Below are 6,922 nucleotides of genomic sequence, written 5' to 3' on the forward strand. Positions count from 1 at the left end.
TATTGTAAACTTGTAGGCACCTAGTCTATATTTAGCTCCTTTTCCATATCAGCTGTTTTGCAGGGGCAGCAATGACAGGAATTTTTGCCTCTACTCTAGTCTACTCTCAGACTCTACAGTCTGAACACTTTCAGTTCAGTTTCTTCGATATCTCTGGGAAGGAACAAGAAAACACGGCCATAAGTGCAGTGGTCACATTTTCCCCACTCACATTATTAGAAGAGTGGAAATATAAACACTGGCATAGACACAACTGCACCTGACCGAATTCCAGGAGGAATTCCAAAGGAGGTGAGAGCTGCACTGCAGTCAGCTCAAACATCAGGCAGGAATATACAGGTACCCTCTTAGCTTAAGAGTCAGTTTGCAGAAAGGCTTATGTGTCTCTCAGAAGGCTATTTTGTCAGAAGAGTTTCTCAGTTTTAGTTGGTATAAAAGAGGGGCAGATTATGAAGGCCCAATTTCCCTGCCAGCTATGGGCATAGAAGCAAGTTACAGTTTAGTCTTTGGTTGCATAAGGCAACATTTTCAAAATATTTGTTCACTGGGCTCTTGACTGGTTGCACAAGGAACTCCAGCTCTTTCTTGCGTGCAAGCTCTACTTCCCTACTTCTCATGCAGCTCTTTGTATGATAGAGATAATTGGATTATGATAGTCTGAAAGGTGCATATTGATAACAGGATATATTTAGTAAAATGCAATGGGAATTGAATTCTTGCCCTTACTCGTGTGGCCAGCACTTACTCCAGGTAAAGACGGCTCCATGAAATAGATTGTAAAACTTTTAAATTGTTTAGGCTGGCCAGTGGGACTTGAGGAATAAATATGTATGTATATTTTAATATAGCAGATCATCTAAACTGAAGCATTCAAAAATCATTAGTCCCTTTAGAAAGTGACTAAAGAGTTCTGGGATCCAGACTTTGGCAATGTATTGTCCTAGACCTTTGCAAACCTGTGCAAATCCCTCCTTTGGGTCAGAAGAGTCGTAAAAGGTCTAAGTCTTGTAAAATGATCAGAATTCCATTAACGTTCCAAATGCTTTCCTCCACCATTTAAATCCTTGCCACAATGACTAAGATCTTTATAGAAAATCAAAACCTGTTCTCTATCTTTCATCTTAATAATGAACATGGGATAGAGAAGGATTTCCCAAAGTGGCATTTTAATTAATACACTTTGCCTCACACTAGCTACTGGGAATTCAGATATGCTTGCACGGGGGAGTTTAAAATTTAAATATTCCTAATAAGCTTTTTCTTACAATTAACACTAATTGAGGACTACAGACAAGAATGATTACTTTCCTACCGAAATAATTCCTCAATTGAACTACTATAAGAGTGCCTTTTGTTCTTTTGTGGCTTATAGACCTGATTTATATTCAGAACTGGTGTATTGTGATTTTCCTATCAATCTTTTTAGCAGCCTAGCTTTTTGCTTTTTCTTTTTCTCAGTACACATTATAGTTTTGTTTGCTGTGAGACTCCCATATTAGATGGAACAAGACCAGAGGCCACAAAGAACACTGTTGAGCAGTGCCTGAGTGAACAGATTTTGCCTGTGAATTGCTCAAACATCAATTGCTAAGTGTATGAAGCTGAATGTAAACTGTCAGTGTTAGAGCAAATAAGATATAATAATGCCCCAAACACTGATAAAACAATAAACATGCTAGTTTAAATTCTAGCATGCCATGTTGTTAGATGTGTTTTGTCAAGCCAGAGGAGGAGTCCAGGGATTGTGACTTTGTATCTGAGTCTGTAATTCTTCAATTGGACAATAAACAACAAAAGAAAAGCTGTTGTTTTTTATTTCATCAGACACTCTATTGCTTTACCTTCTTGATCTGTAAACCATTGCTGCCACTGAGCCCAGCTGTCCTCTTATAACCACTGTTTCTCAGTTCATCATTCTGACCTCTTCCTTGTGCTGGCCCAAGTGCTGCTGTACTCAAGTAGCTGGGAAAGTGATCCTCAACCCTCATCTGATCTGCTTGTCTTTATGATTCCCTATATGACTACATGAACTGTGCCATCACACACTGGGTGCCCGCATTAAAATCAGAATGGGTAGCCAGCATCTTTCAGGAAAACAGAGCTGACGCTTCCACTGGTAGTTTGTATTAGCTTAAAGAGAAGATAAAATCAGGAATTTCTCCAGCTTGGTTTGTTGGACATGTGACAAAATACAGAGGATCTTCTCTGTTGATAAGTCTGAGGACTTGCAAAAAGCCTGCGGGTTTCTCATCTCTTAACTCTGATGTTACATATCCTTTCTGATCTCTTATTTTGTTTTTAAGTAAACAGCCCTTCCTTGCTAAAAAGCTTCATCTTTTTTTTTGATCCAGAAGCATGACAAACAAAGAACTTAAAATACGGCCCTGTGTGTGGGATTGGGCTGTGCTGTCTCTAAAACATATATGAATCTTTACCAGGTCTATTATATAAATCCGATAGGACTAATTTACTTATTTATTTTTTAATGAGCTCAAATCCTTTCATGGTTTTGTAGCAGCCATTTTAAAAATAGAAAGGCCAAAACAAGGAAAGTAGACATTCCTGTTTCTTGCTTCTCAGTCTGGCTAAAATATGAAATGTTGGGAGTTCTTCCTTGTGCTTTCAAGAAATCCTGACATTTTACTCTGCCAGATTGATTAATATTTAGAGACTGTGCCAAAATAGCAGCAGCGGAAAGTGCTGTACTGTTAGAACAGCAGGAAGTTTTCAAGAAATAGGTTTCCCAAGCTGTGCTTCTGCCAGACATGTTCTCCTATCAACCTTTGCCCACTCCTGACAGCGCCATTGCTCAGTGCAGAAGGCAGAATCCAGAGCTCCAGAAGAGAGCGAGACCAAACCCCTGGTGTTCAGGGTTGCGGTTCAGGGTGTGGAGTCAGTGTCCTCTTGCGATCTGATAACAGCTTTCTTCTAACCAAGTATGCTTGTGGTGTCAGTAAAGCTGGGATTGTGAAGTCCAAGCTTTAGAGCTGAAGAAACACAAGGTTCTTTGAGTTCTTTACTTTCACAAGTAATTTCACATATTTGCTTATATTTTCTCCTGTGAAACCTGGAGGAGCCTTTTTTAATTTGCGAGGGTCAGGGCTCAAAATTCAGTAATTCCAGACTTAGGTATTGAGCATAACCTTTTTGTCTCTACATTTCTATGCTGAACTTTAAAATGACATGATATACCCTTTTTTTCTGTATCACCTTTTCTTCAAAAGTCTCATTAGAGAGGCACTTGAAATTTTACAGACTGCAGTAGTTCCACTGTTTACTTATTGCTATATATTGGCATTTGCAACCTATATAACAGTTTTCAAACGTCAGGCTGTTTGTTAGTTTTCACAGCTCTACTAGCAGGGTAGTTCTCTAAAAAAAATGAGTAGGAAAATCAGAGCACAGTCTACATAAGGCAGACATCGACTTTTGGTAAATCTCATGTACCATTTGTGTTTTATTTCCAACACGCTGCCACACTTGAGCTTGTTGTTGTAGGACATGGTCTTGTTTTCTGAGGCATGGCACAAGCCAAAACTGAGAGATTACTGAGAAGCAAAACAATACTATAAAGGTGATTTAACAAAGCCATTTGATGTGAGTTTGTGTGCAAAGTAGTTTATGCATTTCTGTACCCTAAGCGCTTGCTTAGAAAACTGACTTTTCTGGGTAGGCATGCAAAAATTGGTTGCATTTATGTATTGTACAAACCAGTAGATCACGAAGCAGGTAAAATATTCTAGTTTTCTAGAATTATCCAAATGTCTTACATGGCAGTTAAAATGAAAATTATACATATATATTCTTAGTCTTGTGGATAGAACAAAGGTGGCAAATTCTGTCATAAGAATTTTTTTTTTGTAACTGAGATTACATTTCAATTTATATTTTTGTGTGATTTTCATAATGTTCTTTTTTAATATTCAGAGGAAAATGTGTTAAATCATAGTAACTAATGGTGTAAAGTCATTTGGAAATGTACTTTCAGAATGCTTAGAATAAATATTGTTATATTTGTTTCCTTTTTTATTTATCACTGAATATACTCAGCTTCTTGCAGTTCTCTGTCTCAGAATGTGATCTCATGATTCTTCTATTCTTAGACAAAAACCTACCTACAGATTATGCAGTGTCATCACTTAACACCTTGTGCTATGTGACTAAATTTACACATTTTTAATTCTATTGGGTAATATGTATTCACAGACTTGATTGTAAAAATTGTTCTTAAAACAAAATATTTTTACATATCAATTTGACAAAGAAAGAAAAACTTAAAAGCAATAGTCTAAAAGTACATTTAGTTTCATCTAACCCAAATGCCGTTTCACTGCATTTGCTCTCTTTGCATTATACAGAAAAAGGCTAAAGTTCTTTACTATGAGAGTGGTGAGGTGCTGGAACAGGCTGCCCAGAGAGGCTGTGGATGCCCCATCCCTGGAGATGTTCAAGGCCAGATTGGATGGGGCCCCGGGCAGCCTGGTCTAGTACTAAATGTGGAGGTTGGTGGCCCTGCATGTGGCAGGGGGGTTTGGAGATTCATGATCCTTGAGGTCCCTTCCAACCCTGGCCATTCTGTGATTCTGTGAATTCTCCAGACACTCTCTAGTTGGAGCTGACCTCCTTGTGATTGTCTCTCATAACACTTCCTTTAAAGATCACAACTTTACTCCATATACATCTTTGCCTTTTCTCCCTTTACTTGCTCTTATGAGAAGCATTTGGTATATCCCTATGGTGAGAATTCATTCTGTGTCACAGTTACGTGAGGTTTTTTGGTTTTATTTTGTTTTGTTTTGTTTTCTGAATGCCAGATATTCACATGTCCCATGTAGTATCAGTGATTACACCTACTTATGGTGCAGGGTGAAAATTGGCTCTTCAACATTTCTAAAAGCCAATCTAACAAGGTATTTAACTAGACAGCCTTTTAGGCATAGTCAGTATACTGAAATCTACAAAAAAAAAAAAAAAAAGGAAAGAAAAAAGAAATATCTTACGGAAAATGTAGTGACCTTTGGCGTGAGCTGAGCTGACTTTCTCTGTCCATGCCAACTTTGCCATGTAGTCAGACCCCTGGATAAAAAATTGATTTCAGTATTTACTTCAATCCTGGTACTTGCAGATTCATATAACTACTTAGCACATTTGGCACAGTCTAGATTGTAAAATATTATTCATGAAGATGAAAGTTGTTCATGAGTAACTTTAGTCATTACTATAGGCTCTAACATAAAAGAAAAACATACAATGTGCTTTATTTTTAAACTTAGATTTACAGTACAGTGTATTCTTTTTTACAACTTTATAAGAAGTCACCAACTATACAGAAGCTACAGCAAGAAACACTGAATTATTAGTCAATGTTTTCAGTTTGGGTGATAGTCCCACAGTATTGCTGGTGTCATACTGGCTTAATTCAACAACTTTTCTGTGGCATACTTCATTTTTAATAAAAAAAAATCAATAACTGAGAGGACTCATGCCAACAGAAAATAATTTTTGTAATGTATTCCTAAATACTTTTTGTCATTTGATCAAACTGTAGGATTTGGAATTGCAAAAATCTTTATTTGATTCACTGGCAAGTATCTGATTACACATAGCTCAATGTTTCAGTCTGTCTGGATGAATATGAGATTTCTTACTGATTTAAAAGAGCTACAGATAATAGTCTTGAAACTGAAATCCACTGAGGATTTCTATTTTTGTTCTATACTGTGAAACACTCTGAACTCATAGCCTGAAGTAAGCTGATCTTTGCTCTAAACTATTCAGCCTAAGAAAAGTATTTGGGTGTAGAAGCTATTAGTTACAACAACAATAGCCTGCAGCTAAGGACATTTTTTGATCGCAAACTATTACTGAAGCTGGCAGCTTGGAAAGGGGAAGTAAAATTACACAAAATGTCACATGCAGATCTATGAGTTGTGAGATTGTTTTCCGTGACACCCCCTCTGTGTCCTGGCATCACAGTCATCTTACTGTTTGCATAGAAAAAGCTGGATACTCGTAAAATGAATGGAAGTGAGTTTGACATTCGTTTAATACTAGGAACTGAAGAAGATTTTGAGAAAACAACCTTACACATGGCTTATCACACTTTCAGTGATTGAAGTATGGTCTGTTTGGTTGTTTTTGTTTTCTTATATCACTTTCATGTGATTTTTGAGAAATGTGTTGATTTTAAACAAGATTCAATTATACTTACCGAAAAGATAATATATAAAGTATGGATAAGGTAAAATGGGCAGGACAAAATTCCTCTAATGTGTACTTTTTATTTTGTGTATACGTCCACATCTCTTACATCTTTTTAGTCTGTTACTCACAAACACATTTTAAGTGCTCTGCTTAGTAGCTTTTTGTGTCCATTAAGGAAGGCCATTTCCATCTCAGATGTATCAGGTGGTGCCAAGTATTGTTATCAGAAATTCAAACGTCAGCTGTAGGCAGTAATAAGAGAAAAAATGGGTGTTTTGCTGGCAGGCACTTTCCCCCTCCTTATTGACGTGTGCCTTTCATTTTTCTTTAAAAACTAGACTTTTGGAGAATGGATTCTTTGAAAGTTCTGATCAAAGTTAAAAAGGCATAACAAAAAAATAAAACTGAGCTTCAATCCTAAATTTGCATTTTTGAATGTGATTTTTGTCTGCTGCTAAGCCAGCCCAAATCTTTGACAGCTCTAGAATGCCAACATGTTACAGTTCCTGACAAATTCACTATGCAGTATCCTCTTTCCTGCAGCTCCAGCTGCCTCCCTCTGGTTCCTGGGACCACTTCACTTGCATGAAGTGCCAGTGTGAAATTACACCTCAGAGTACCCAACTTCTTGTGTCTGTCCAATGTCAGACGTAAAAGAGCTGCATGTGGTTGGGATATGTGGAGGCTGTCCAACCAGGCTTTGGGAGCTAGGGCTATT

This window comes from Tetrao urogallus (genome assembly GCF_951394365.1).
Source record: "Tetrao urogallus genome assembly, chromosome: 3".
Taxonomy (NCBI): Eukaryota; Metazoa; Chordata; class Aves; order Galliformes; family Phasianidae; genus Tetrao; species Tetrao urogallus.